The 14,094-nt window shown below is 41.0% G+C and overlaps 1 long non-coding RNA gene across 2 annotated transcripts in view; it reads right to left on the reverse strand.

Annotated features, from left to right (window-relative positions):
• Window positions 1–291: 291 nt before the first annotated feature.
• The window catches only part of LOC125696986 (uncharacterized), a 29,675-nt gene continuing 15,872 nt past the window's right edge, over window positions 292–14,094 (reverse strand). For both annotated transcript variants that reach the window (XR_007378632.1, XR_007378633.1), the window contains exon 3: window positions 292–2,237. This is a non-coding gene — a long non-coding RNA (uncharacterized LOC125696986). The remainder of the gene's footprint in view (window positions 2,238–14,094) is intronic.

Genomic DNA, 14,094 nt, shown 5'->3' on the forward strand with positions numbered 1-14,094 from the left:
GTGCCAGAGGATATGTATCCCTAGTCCATTAGTTTATTTGAAAGTATTTTACATTTTATTAAAGTAAAGCAGACAGGATATAAGCACTATAAACTTTCCCCTGAAAGTGAGCATTGCTGGCATTCCACTTGCTTAAATTATTACCTTTTCAAGGGCTGGTTAATCCTTGCCCCTCTTAGTTAACAGAGGAAATAGTATGTTGGGTGTTTCACTTCCCAGACCAAAGCATAACGGTGCTTCTGCGAGACTGGTTCTGTCTTTCACTATTTTTTTTCCCCTTTGGGAATCTATCTCTGTGTTCCTGGCACACAACTACATTTTCTCCCATGGGCAATATCTTGCTTGAAATCTCTTCTGACAACAGTCACATTTTCTGAGATGCATGATTAAAGAGACTAGCTCAAGCTTTTTACTAGAGAAACTGAAATGCAACTTACTTGTTTCCAATGAATTGGAGGGAAAAATAGTCTCCTTACAGAGGAATCTGCAATTTTATAAGAAAAAATGAACAGGTCAATGATCAGAAAAGATGAAGTGGAAAGGAATATGAGTATTTTTTTATTTGCAAATGCCATCTTGACAGAATAGACTTGCTTTGCTGGAATATCTTCTCAGCAAGAGTAAATCATCCTGAAACTAGACTTGTATTTGGACTACCTTGGACCATTTCATTGAGCTTGTCATTGATTTGAATTATTTTCATACAAGTTAAAGCATTCTAGATACTGCTAAAACTACTTCTTAAGACATTTATGTCTTTATACAGAATGTATAGTTTGTTGTTCAGACTATAACAAAATGTTGAATCCCACTGACATAGTCATTTTGGTATTTCAGAGTCAATATCTTGCAGTGGTTTCATTCTAAGTATTAAATGAGTTTTTAATTATGTGTGTCAATCTAAGATAATCTATTTGAATCCTCTCTGAATTTCTGACAGAACATGAAATTATTTCTTGCAGGAATTATTATTCCTTACCATTAACATTCAGCTCAAGATTGATGCTAAACCAAAGGATTGCTCCTGCAGCAGACCTCAGTTTGGTCTTTTATTCAATGTCATTGCTGAAAAGCTCTTCAGCTTAGTTCTTCTCAGAAGCAAAAATCTGCTCTCAGTCACTGCTATGCTGCTAGGGCTTTTCTCCCATAATTTGAAACTTTGGGCTCATTTTCCTCTTTGGCAGGAAACCTATCCAACTGAAAGTTATTGGAGATTGAAATCCACCTTCACATCCTCTCCCTGTTGGCACAGACACTGCGGCTTGGATACAGGTACAAATATGGGGACCTGCAGAAGAAAGGTGCAAAAGGAGTTTGGGGGAAACAAGAAGATAGTTTGCTTCCTCTCTCCTACAGATTTGAGCCACAGTTTTTGAGGTTAGAAGGACTAGGGCACCACAGAAAACTTAATCATTACTAGTAAATTGTATTCCTATCCTACACCCCAGCCACTCTCAAGATCAGTCCAAGATAGTGTCAGAAGAGCATATTTTACCTACTGTATCTCAGCATTGTTACCACAGTTTTAAAATTGGCCTTTTAAGATTATGGGGGGCAAAAAGAATGATTTCTATTGAATAACTCTGAATTTTAAATAAGAGAATCCTCTTCCCCTTCTCCTTTGCTGCTTGCAGTGCAGGTGCAAGCTGACAGCTTCATGACTATAAATTGCTGCTGGAGCCATTGAAGCCTTCTCTTCAAAGCAGATGCTTGCCTTTTCTGCATGAGTAGCAAAACATGTGCTCTGATCGTCACCAGCTATTTTTAAAGGATGGATTTCTTCATTGCTTGTTTATAGCTTTATGTGCTGGGAAAAAAAAAAAGAAATAAAAGAGGGGAAAAAAAAGTCTGTGAGGCAACATGCATCCTTTGGAAGCACTGGTAAGATCTTGAGAGTTACAAATTATCTGTTTTGCAGTATGAAATCAGAAAGCCAAAGTGCTAAAAAAGAAGAATATCACAGAGATCTTCGAGTTAAAAGTAAAGAAGTATGCCAACAGAAAAGAAGATTCCCCGTTAAAAAGTTTCAGGCCATTCTCCTGCAGCTGCAGGTTTCCTGACAACAGTCAACATCACATGCTCTTCAGCTAGTAAGAAGTTCACTCCTTCCCAGGTCATTCAAGGATAACATCCTGAGACTCTGGACTCTGTTTTAAGTAATAATTTCACAGGCACTGTCCTCTCTACCGCAGACTCATTCCTCCAGATTGCTTGTGAAGACTCCCCAAGTTTTGCATCTGTAAGGAACAAAAAGAATGAAAAACAGAGAATGCCCCCATCAATGGCCTGTCATGAAACAGGAAGCTGATGCAAACAGCAGCTCCGCAATGAAAGAATGACAAAAATACAGTTGGAGTTGGATAAATTTGTGTTGCTTTTCAGCTCACTCACTGAAGAGGAAGGAAATAATGTGACAGTGCAGTATAATTATTGTTTTTCCACTGTCGGAGACACAGGACAACCACATTACTCATGCAGAGCCATGAGCAAAGCTGCAAAGATCCTCCCAAAACAAGTGGCAATAGAAGGTTTTTCCTCATCATGCCATCCACAGAGTTAATGACACATTTTTGCTTGCTTCCCTTTGGATTTACATGGGTTCCTAGGCTTCTCTTCCCTTCCTTTGATGTTGATCACAGAAAAAATGATGTCACTGTTGACCACAGGTTGGCAACAGGAACAAGTGCAACATCAAGTGAATTTCATCAGTAATTAATGACACGTTTGCAGTGCATGCTTCAAGAGTGCAAGAACTTGTGCCCAGACTACTTGCATTTGATTCACTTTATCTCTTTCCTAATCAGTTCCATGTTGCCACCTGTCTCCCTGATCAGTCTTGTTCAGTTCTATTCCCCTCCAACATGTAAGAGGACAAAAGCCTGCTACACATTCACTGTTTCACAGTGTCAGAAAGTTGAAAAAAATTTTGTCTCTAGGCTCCTGCTTACCTATCCACATAATGTAGTAAAAAGAGATTATCATAGAATCATTGTGGTTGCAAATACCAGTAAGGTCATCCAGTCCAACTATCAACTCATGCCTGTGAACTCTCTAGACCATGGTACCACATGTACTCTTTTCTTGAACTCTCTAGGGATGGTGACTCCATAACCTCCCTGGGCAGCCTGTTCCAATGTCTCACCACTCTTTCTGAGAAAAAAAATTTCCTAATATCCAACTTGAACCTCCCCTGATGCAACTTAAGACTATTCCCTCTTGTTCTATTGCTGTTACTCAGGAGAAGTGGCTGACCCCCACATCGCTACAACCTCCTTTCATGTAGCTGTAGAGAGTGATGAGGTCTCCCCTGAGCCTCCTCTTCTTCAGCCCCAGACGATCCCAGTTCGCTCAGCCACTCCTCATAAGACTTAAACTCCAGACCAGCTTCATTGTCCTTCTCTGGACATTCTCGAGGGCCTCATTGTCTTTCTTGTAGTAAGAAGCCCAAAACTTCCAGTGCCAAGCACAGGGGGACAGTCACCTGCCTGGTCCTGCTGACCGCACTATTTCTGATACAGACAGAATGCCACTGGTTTTCTTGGCCACCTGTGGCATGATTTGGAAATATTTTTGATGTTCAGATCAATTGAATGCAATCACCAGCATATAACTCTGCTCCTACCGCCAGCTTCTATATTAAGGTTCATTATGTTGGGATTTACTAGGAAAACCATTACAGCACCTAATACAAACTTTTTGAAAAGCTGTGAGCTTCTCTCTACTAAAGATAGAGGAGATCTCAGCATTACTGTACACAAAGGAACTTTAATTGGTCACTGTTCCTGCTCCTAGCAATGATTGTCTGGGCACTTGCCCAGAAGTTTGCCCTTAAAGCAAAAGCAAAGAAAGAAGAGTTCTGGGTGATTCCTGGTGTTACCAGGATGGCCAGAAGCACAAAGGAGAGATTCCAAGGCCACATCCAAGCAGCAGTGCACACATCTGCATCCCCTCAGCCCCCTGAATACACTGCCTGCACCCAATGGCCACCGCCCAGCAGTTCCAGGTCTCAGCCACGTCAGCTCTCTGGATGGGGGTCAAGAGATTGTCACATCACCACAACTCTGCTGTGCAAGACATGTTTCCTTTTTTTTTTTCCCCTGTATATATTTGCAGTGATTTAAGGAGTCAAATGATGAGAAGGCGCAGGAGCTAGAGTACTCGCATGCTGCATACAGGATCAGTGGATAAGAACTGCGTGAAGGAAGTGAGCTATCCACCCACATGCAATTTGATTTCACGGCTTTTTTCTTTTTTTTTTTTTTCTTTTAGCCATTGCAATAAAACATTTTTGCCCTGATCCCTCTCCCCTCCGCTGTGTGTGTGTGTCCATGTGGCCGGTTCCCTCCAGTGTTTATTCTGCTGCAGAGAAGTGCAACGATTTCTGGGCAGGATGTCCAAAGATAAATCTGGCTTGTGGTGAGAGTTAAAAAGATTACAGTAAGGTCTTGTTTACAAAAGAGAAGGATCAGCTGCTGTTCTTGGAGTTTGTTTAAAAATTCTTTTTTTAACCATCCCTTTTTGTGTTTAGGTTTGTTTCCCTTGTTAAATAAATACCCTCTAAAGTCTCCAATGATCACCTCTGTGTTGTGTGTAAGGAGAGGAGAGAGATTTTCATATTGGGTCATCAGCTTCCTAGAAAAGGTTATTAAACATCAGAGAGGGGCAGTATTAAATGCAATATGGGGCTGATCCATATAGCCTAGCTATTATCAGGCCTCAGCTGTGATATCAAGGCCTTGAGAGATGGGGTGGGGTCACTTAGATAACATGAGGATTTTCACACTCTATATACAACTAAGCACTTCACTGTGATGCTCTGGATTCCTACAGCATAGCACCTAATGACCTGGACAGCCTGTTTCCACCTTAGCAGCACTAATATTGGACAACCAGAGCAACAACAAGGCCTCTGGCATATAAAACAGCTCATCCAAACACATGCATCTTCCCAGCCTCTTCAGCCTTGTCACCCTGAAGGGCTAATGAAACTTTGTGCAGAAAAAGTGATGAAGAGGAAGCTAATGCTGACCTCTGTTGACAAATTAATAGAAGAAAAAGTCAGCTTCTTGCTCACTAAGTCCATACTCTGTGGATCACTTTGCAGTGTAACTTTCTATTCTCCAGCATGGAGGATGCTTCTCCTTCTTCAGGTTCACACACTGCAGAGGCTGACACCATGACTAGTGCTTCTCTAGCTCACACTGAGCATTTACCAGCGTTCCCTCCATAAGCACAGCTCTCCCATTCGTTGCTTTTGGCTGGCTGGGGAAGGCAGAGCCACAGACTGTTGTTCAGTCCAGGTCCTCAGGGCTACTTTGAAATGCAGTTCATGGGACTCTAAGTCCTTCCCCAGTGCAGAAAGCCTTATTTCTTACAACATACAAAGGAGGTGCATGTGAATTCAGACAATTAGATCTATGAACTTGTATGGGAGAGAACAAACTGAATTTCAGTGCATCCCTCTTTGGAAGAAAACAGTAGTTTGCTTAGCTTGGATTCCCTAAAATAAAATAAAAGCAGATGACAAGGGAGAAGGTGAGTAGAATTCACTTTAGGAGAATAGTGTTAATGCATTCGAAGTTGAAGTAGATGTTGTTTTTCAAGAAAGCAGTGATTTGTTTCAGGTTCTTGAAGGCTGGTTCACTGTTAAAGCCATAATTAACTGCAGGGACCTGAATGTATTCATCAGTATATATGACCTCTTCACAAATGCTTATGAGGAATTAAAAAGAAACAGGGTGCAGCTCCTAAATGAAACAGAAGCTGCCAACATTCAAATTCCTCTCTGGATCAAGAACTCCACCTTCAACAGAGGACCTCATTTTGCAATTTCTCTTTCTCAAAAAATAGCAAGGCAATATATAGACTAATCTATACAGAGCTGACATGCAGTAATTTTTTACAAGCTAAGATAAAAATCTGGAAAGAGTGGGAAAATCTTTTACAAAATTATCTTGTCTCATATCAAGACACAACCAGTATGACTGACAGTTTAAGTTATGAGTGTTAGCTCACTTCAGCCAAGATCTTCTTTCATTTTCAGTTAATATATTTGTTCAATCAACCAACCAATTTGTTCAATTATTCAAGTATTCAGTGACCTCAGCAGTTATATACAATGTAAATTTATGCAAATAATTGAGTTAACTAGTAGCTTGTGGCTGAGGATGTGGAGGAATGCTCAAATACCCAAATATCACCCATTCTTCATGTGGCCTACAGATAATTTCTTTTTCTCTTCTACCACATCTTTGTCATTTCCATAGTGGTCAAATCAAGACATAAGTGATAATTTAAAGTCAAGACACAAGACATAGGAACAACAACAAAAAAATGACACTTTCTCAGGAAGCCTAACTGAAGCTTAATTCCATTCTTATTTTCCAGGCTGCCAGATCCGAATTTGTGCAAAGGCTTTAGAAATACAGAAGCGATCTGTTTGCTTCATGCCAGCTCTTTACCTGAGGATAACATCAATCCCTAAAATCCTCTACTTACGATCTCCTTCCAAAATATTGCCAAACAGTTCTTACACAACTACTAACAAGGCCAGTTAGTAATATGGTCGCCTCCGTATTTTACCTCTCCTCCTCCATTCTTTCTCCCCATTGGCTGGGACAAGCAGGGGAGGGAAGCAGAGAAGTTTTGAGCACTTTTTACTTTTCAATCACTAATGGAATGAAGCTGACAACCGTTAGGATTAGTTTGATGGTGGAATTAAGCATCTGGACAAAAACTGGATATGACAGATTTTTCCCATTAAGGTTTTTGGTCTGAGCTCAAGATAAAATGATTACCAAAGCCTAATTGCCTTGTAATTGCAAAGTTAATTAATGGAATGTAGCTTTATTTACAACATATTCTCTTTCCCCAAAGATTCAGAGCTCCTTCCCCTCCCTATCCTCTCCTTCCTTAAGCAGTATATTTCTGCTGAAACACTGACAAGCACTGGAGGATTTAATCAGTCACTTACTCTCAGAAGCTATAAGCAAATGTATTGATTTGAGGACTCACTAGTTAAGCCTCTGATCTAGACACCAGCTCAGGACACCTGAGGATATTACCTTGAAGTATTTCTCATGATTTGGAGTTGGTCAGCATGTGGAACTTAATGCAGCTGCAGTGGTGATGACGACAGAGATATGTCATGACCCAGTCTCCCATTCCCTTTCATATGAAAGAGCTTGAATAGCCCGTGGCCAACAGAAGAGATCTGAAGGTATCAGATAATGAAGACACCTTGCTCCCCAGGAAGTCTGTCATTAGTATAAAATGTGAAAGGAATAAAACAGATACATGTAAACCAAGGTGCTCTAGAGGAAAGGAAAAAAAGAAGTAAAACAAAATGAGAAATCCATTAATAAAACCCTGCTGAGGTCACATTTGAAAACTCCCTGGGTAACCAGGCCAGCATTGTCATACAAATTAAGTTTGAAGGATAGTTTCTTGCTTGTGTAATCCCTGTCTCTTCCCAGCAGAGTGTATCCTACCCACCAGGACATCTTGCACAAAAGGAAGGAACATGTTTTGCAGATGAGGAGGCTGAAGGTATATGTGCTTTTGGCCCTGGAGAGCCACATCCCAAATGAATAAATTCAGAGGAGGTACCAAGAACCTTGTATCTACCATGTCACAGAAGGGTGACTGTTAGGGCACCTGGTACTTTTGAGTGCCTACAGATGAGACCAGAGCCTGGGCTGTGGAGGTAACCTCTTAACCATGCAGCAGTCTTCACACTCCTTATATCAGGACAGGTAATGTTAAAAGACACAAATTAAAAAGGCCATTCTTATAAACAACGCTTCCTCTCTCTGTGTTTTGATGGCACATAGGTTGCACTTTCAGGCTCTGCCACATATAAACAGGAGCTCTGAATTTGATGTTCCCTAGTCACTGACTTCATCCCTCTGCAGGTTTTGGTGGACCTCCTGCCTTTTTTCAGATCCTAAAGACTAAAACCAATCATACATTTTCATACACCATACATATAAATTTTTGCCTAGTTTAGCTAAGGAAACAATGCTTACTTGATTAATTTTTGTCCCCTTTGGTCAGTTACTAGAGACATGAAAAAGCTAAAACTCATAAGCAGAGGTCTCAAAATGCTTTAAATTGAATACAAATAGATGACCCATTAGAAAAGAGTTACTTAGTCAATGCTAAAAAATGTAAGCGTTACGCTGTATTGGGCACCAGAAAAACTACTTGCACAGCATTCAACTTTGCAAAAGAGATTATATCATGAGTCATGACTTCTTCACCATGCATGTTTCCTAGTATCTAATAAGGGAGGTTGGCAGCATGTCACTGCTTAGTTCTTAGGGGAAAACAAGCATCAGATAAAAAGTATTAAAAAATAAGCCTTGCTGGAGATTCATCAAAGGATCTTCTCTCTTATAAAGGTCACTGAGGTGACTTCAGGCCTTCAGTCACATCAGTCTATCCTGCTTCCCTTGCAAAGGTGTCAAGCTTCTTCCTTTGTTTAGAAAGTCTGATCTTGTTGTCGTTGGGCTTCTACTTTGCAAATCCTTTTCATCAGCTGTCCCCAAAGCAAGCCAGTTCCCTCTTTAAATGGGTGGAGACTGCCATTTTGAGCTACTCTCCATCTTTCTTCATTAAATGCTTCTGAAAGACTTGGCCTAAGTGACTTGCCTGCATCTGTGGCAAAACTAGGAGTCCCAGGAGTCCTATCCAAATGCCTGCCCTATAAAGTCATTCTTCCTCTATGAAGGTCAGCAAATCCCTTTCCTGTGCTCCAGAAATGATGGTATATTCCATTAGCCTTTGCATTGCCCAGCAACCATCAGAAAAAAGAAAAAAAAGTTTATTAAAAATTATAATCTTGATTCCAGTTCAAACACTAAGATTCAGTGCTTGCATCAGCCCCAGTCATTCTCTCACAGATATGTTATCTCTCTTCCCTGTTAGGGTACTGTTCACTCTCCAGCCTGCAGACATTCACCTATACATGATTCCTTCTATCTTTGGGAAACATCCAGGTTTTCCCCGCAGAGCAAAAGGAAAGCACAGCCCAAAAGCAAAGGAGAAATGATGTACCATCCTGTGCACTCTTTTCAGGATGCAAAGACCTCAAAGGCCCCTGGCTTCCAGGAACATGCAGAGGGAATTACACCTCTTGTCACCTTGTGTTAGGAGAACCTCAAGCATGTGGCTCTTCCAGAGATTACTGGAAGGCACACAAATCTCTGAGCCAGGAATCATGGCATTAAAGCAGAGGGATTTGATGTGCGAAGAAAGGAAGAAACGTTCACAAACATATCCCAGACAGTGCACATCCTGTAACTTAAGTGTCCTTAAGCCTGGGCAGGGAAGGAAAAAAAAAAAAAAAAAAAAAAAAAAAGAAGCATTTATGCTTTTAGAATAAAAAGCAGATCTTTGTGTCACTCAGAGGAACTAACTCATTTCCAGTATATGAGGATCTGGCTTGACTTCTTGTGTTTGATTCATACTCCTGGGCATAGATCTGTTTTTCTGTATCGTTCCTGTCTCACACGGAGCATCTAGAAACTATTAGAGCTAGATGAAAGAGGGGCACAACACAAGGGCAAACGAAGAGCTGAACAGGTGTGGGCAGGTGAACTGGAGCACAGGAGAAGTGAGAGCCCTCAGGGCTTGGGCTTTGAATGGATAACCATGATTCATAGAATATTTATTTGAATACATCAGATTCCCGCAGGGTAGATGATGGAAACAGGCAGAAAAAAAAAAAAAAAAAAAAAAAAAAAAATCTGTCTCTGTTGAAGGGCTACATGAGCTATATCACCTCTCTGGATATCTACACACCTACCCAGTCTCAAACATAACTCTTGGATGATGACAACCATTAAGCTAGAGCAAATGGAGAAGTCTCTCATGATTAGAGGGTGAAAGTGGACTTCTTTCTCTATAGGTGTGGAAACACGTAAGAAGTATCCTGTTTCTACATGACTTTTTCACTGCCTAACTTCATCCTCACTCTTAACTACTTTTCTGTCTCAGCCATATAGGTGGGAGATGCTTGAAAGAACAGGACGGGTTCATATCATGTGTATACTTCAGATTTTGTTTTCAAAAAACTCAGGTAAAATAAACTTGTCCTTACAGAATTAAGTCCCAAAAACATAAAGAAGGCCAAACATTTCTTAAGAGCTTTGATAGGTCTCTATAGAAGAGGCTATAAGAGTTTTAATGGTACACAATATTCTGATCTGTATTCACCTGGATGTTCTTAATAATCAGATGTGCTACTTCAAACTTTTAAAAACTTGAAGAATCTGGCTATATATGTGCATAAGAAAGTATAACTGATAATTACATCATTTTTATCTACATCTATTCCTATTTTCAGTGAATGATTCCTCAATTCATTGCAGGTGGCATACAGTGTCTTAGATATTCTCCTTCGTCCTTGAGCAGGAACAGCATTTGCATTCTGAGGTTGGAAAGGCAAGGCTGTCTAACCTCAGTGTGTGTCAGCCTCTAAGAATACACCTGAAGATTTGCACCTGAAAGACTTGCAAGCATTACAACAGCAGGTTTACCAAAAGGTTGGGATTTTATGTTATTTGTCATATGTCCAGACTGTCAATCTCACCCATGAGCTGTCTGTTTTTCTCCTGGGACTTAGGGGCATAATTATTATCAAAGCTCATATTACCGTGTTTTAATAGAGCCGTGATGATGGACCATATGAGCGCTGCTAGGATCAGAGAAATTATGGCTCACATGAACCTCAGGAGGTCACTACAGCCAGCATTCTTCAGCTTGTGGCCCACAGTCTGGCATGCATCAGGCAGTAGCCCAGAAACATCACAACTTGCCAGCATATATACTCATTTCCACATGTGGGACTGAGTAAGGAAGCTGGGGAAAGGGATGACAACGGTTCAGTTGGAAGTGCAATCTACTGTAGAAACACTGTACTAGATGGACTATGATTCCTCCCAGATCAGAAAGGTGAAGTCATCCTTGGAAGAACTGAGAGAGGGTAAATAGGGGCTGAGGAACCAGTTGAGTCTGATCCCCTGTCCTAAGGCAGGATTAAGCTCTATTGAAGCATTCCTGCCAAATACTTTTCTAACTTCTCCTTAAAAATCTCTAATAACACAGATTACACCCCTTCCCTAGGCAATGTATTCCAGTATTTAACTATTGTGATTGTGAAAAAGTGTTTCCTAATGTCTAATCTGACTCTCTCAGTTTAATCCCTTTGCTTCTTACAGAATTTATAGAAGAGCCAGAAGACAGTTTATTCCCTTTCTTAGCCCCAGGCAGCACAAGGTAAAACACATCAGAATATACTTCACTAAAAGTGTACAGTATGCAGTGTAGATAGTTGCTCTGAGTTTTTATCCCATGGAAAGCTATTCTGATGTTGGGAACAGAAAACAATGTGCTTCTCCTCCTCAGCAAAGAGGATATACAAGGTCAGATTTAATAGGGGTAAACTGCAAGTCCCAAGGCTTCCTTGATTTATCCTATACGATCTTCCTTGGGGAAAGAAACAATACCTAGTTGTCCCCAGACCAGCTTATATTAAGCAGACAGAAAGCAAACACTGAAAACAAAGTTTTCCCAAGAAGATCCCACTGTCTCTAGAGTTCTCTTCCCCCTTTGCTGTGCCAAGGTATCAGAAGGCCCAAGAGAAGGAGGGGGAAAAAAAAGCATTAAGAAAGGAATCTTTGTGAGCAGCTGTTAAAAGAAGGCTGAGCACTGTTATTTATTTATTTTTCTTTGGGTAGCATTGATGGGAAGAGAGAACAACAAAGAATTGCTTTCGGAGTAGCCCAAAAGCTCCCTGCTGACAGGTCAGTCCCACCCCCCACCTCCCTAGCACACAAGGACCCTTTTCAAAGAGAATCACCTGGCCCATAAATTCCAATTTATGTTAATTTAAGAAAACAAATGACCAACTCCAACCTTTGAGAGTGTTTAGGAATGGCAGGATTAAGTGGGGTGATTAAAACTGAAAGGCCTCTCCTTGGCACGCTACTTTGCAGGTGGGGTTTCCTCCAGTCCTCTCATTTTCGTGGCTTCACTGTGCAAAGCCTTCAAGAGGTTAAACTGGAATAGCCCAGGCATTTGAAAACACTATGTAGAATGGAGAAAGGACAAGAGGAAATTAAGTGATTTCTTTCTTTTCACCTTCCTTTCTCCAGTTATCTGTATAAAACCCTCAGAGCACCTATATTTAGACTAGGATATACAGAGAGACACAGATGCACACTTGATGGAGGAACATTTTCCATTTTCTACTAAACTGAATCATTTTTAGCTTCTGTGCTGCTTTCCTCAATGATCTGGGATCTGGCCAAGTACAGGAGAAAAAAAAAGAAAAAAAAATGCTTTTTAGGACCACTTTCTGAATAAAGATCTTGCCTGAGACTTAATTACAAATGTGGTGTTCCAATTTAGATAGGCAGCAATGCTGGATTTAGCAGGGAGATGATTCAGAAATCAAGGCCTAACACTTTGGTTTTGTGAAGCAGTAGAAAAGAAAGTATGGGTTCATTATACCCCTTTAGCCCAAACAGACTGAACTGCAACACTCGTGGGCCAGCATGGCTTCTGCTAACAAGCTTGTTCTCTTCACATATAGAGGAAAGTTCCACTTGAGGGCAGGCTTGCATACTTACCCCTACTCTTCTTTATGGGAGGTCAGAAAACTTCACAAGTGAACTGAAACCCTCTCCAGTTTTAGTTTGTTCCTGGCCACGTTTATCTTTGTGTGTTCCAGTATGAAACTTTTCAAACAAATAGCTCTTTCCCCTTTTCTGGCATCTTACTCTTTCCAACCTCAGCATTGACAGCTGGACTAGATGATCTTAGAGGACTTTTCCAACCTTAATGATTCAATGATCCTACAATAGTCATGAAAAGTTATGCCATTCTTTCTTGATCTCTGTTTTCCTAGAAAAAAAACAAGCAAAGTTCCCTCCTTCCTCTTATGAAACAGGGTCTTCTATTCCATTTTTCTTCTAGGGACCTACTTTTTCATTTCTGTGCTAACCTCAGTGCCTAATGTGTACAGAAATAGGCTGCAAGTCTAATCATAAAGCAGAAAGTTCTGGCTACAAGTACACAGGCAATAGCATAAACACAGAGTTAACAGGATTTGGTGTGAGGATGAACAGAGTTCTGGAGGGCAAAAACACAAAAGACTCCTCCTGGCTATGCCAGAAGTATTTTTCATGTTTCTACACAAAAGAACAGTATTCTGAGATTGTCAGCTCTCAGCATGTTCGTCCATGCCTCTTTCAAGCCTCCATGATGCAGACCACTCAGGAATCCCTGTCTCATCCTTTCATGTTAACAGCAAGATAACTCCTCAAGTAAGGAAATCCCATGGCAGACCCTCTACAGATGCGTACAGGACAGGTGCAAGGCTGCTGTCTCATTAAATGGAGATGACAAAAGCTTCTCACGCTATCCAGCCTGATTTTTGGACAGTACAAACCTCCATCTCTCAGGAGGGTTCACTGAAAGCATTTAGCAAGCAGTAGGTTGGACAGAGCAGAGGTAACAAGATCAGTGCTTCTGGGTGCTGCTGTAACTATGGTGAAGAGGAAAAAGTATCTACTTCTCTGAGTTCAGAAACCTGGAAAATGGTGGTGATGGCCTGTGGTGTTTTTACACTGATGGCAAACTAAGCTCCACCACATCACACTCACTCCCCCTTCTCAAAGGAACAAGGGGAGAAAATATGATAAGGTTTGAGATAAGGACAGGGATATCACTCTCCAATTATCATTGGAGTCAAAACATATTCAGCATAGGAAGATAAAAAAATTAATTTACTGCCTACTGAAAGAGACTAGATCAGTGAGAAAATACAAGTAAACTAAGAAAACCCCTTCTCCCTTTTACCTCTTCCACCTGAGCAGCAGGGGAACAAGGAATGGGGGCTGTGATCAGTCCATAATGTTTTCGCCACTCCTTCACGCTCACACTCTGCTCCTGCTCCAGCATGGGGACTCTCCCACATGATGCTGTCTTTCCCAAAGTGATCCTACATGGGCTTCCCACGGTCTGCAGCTCCTCAAGGGCTGCTCCAACATGGTGCACATACCATGGGGCCCATTCTACAGGAGCTGC

This window comes from Lagopus muta, chromosome 8 (assembly GCF_023343835.1).
Source record: "Lagopus muta isolate bLagMut1 chromosome 8, bLagMut1 primary, whole genome shotgun sequence".
Taxonomy (NCBI): Eukaryota; Metazoa; Chordata; class Aves; order Galliformes; family Phasianidae; genus Lagopus; species Lagopus muta.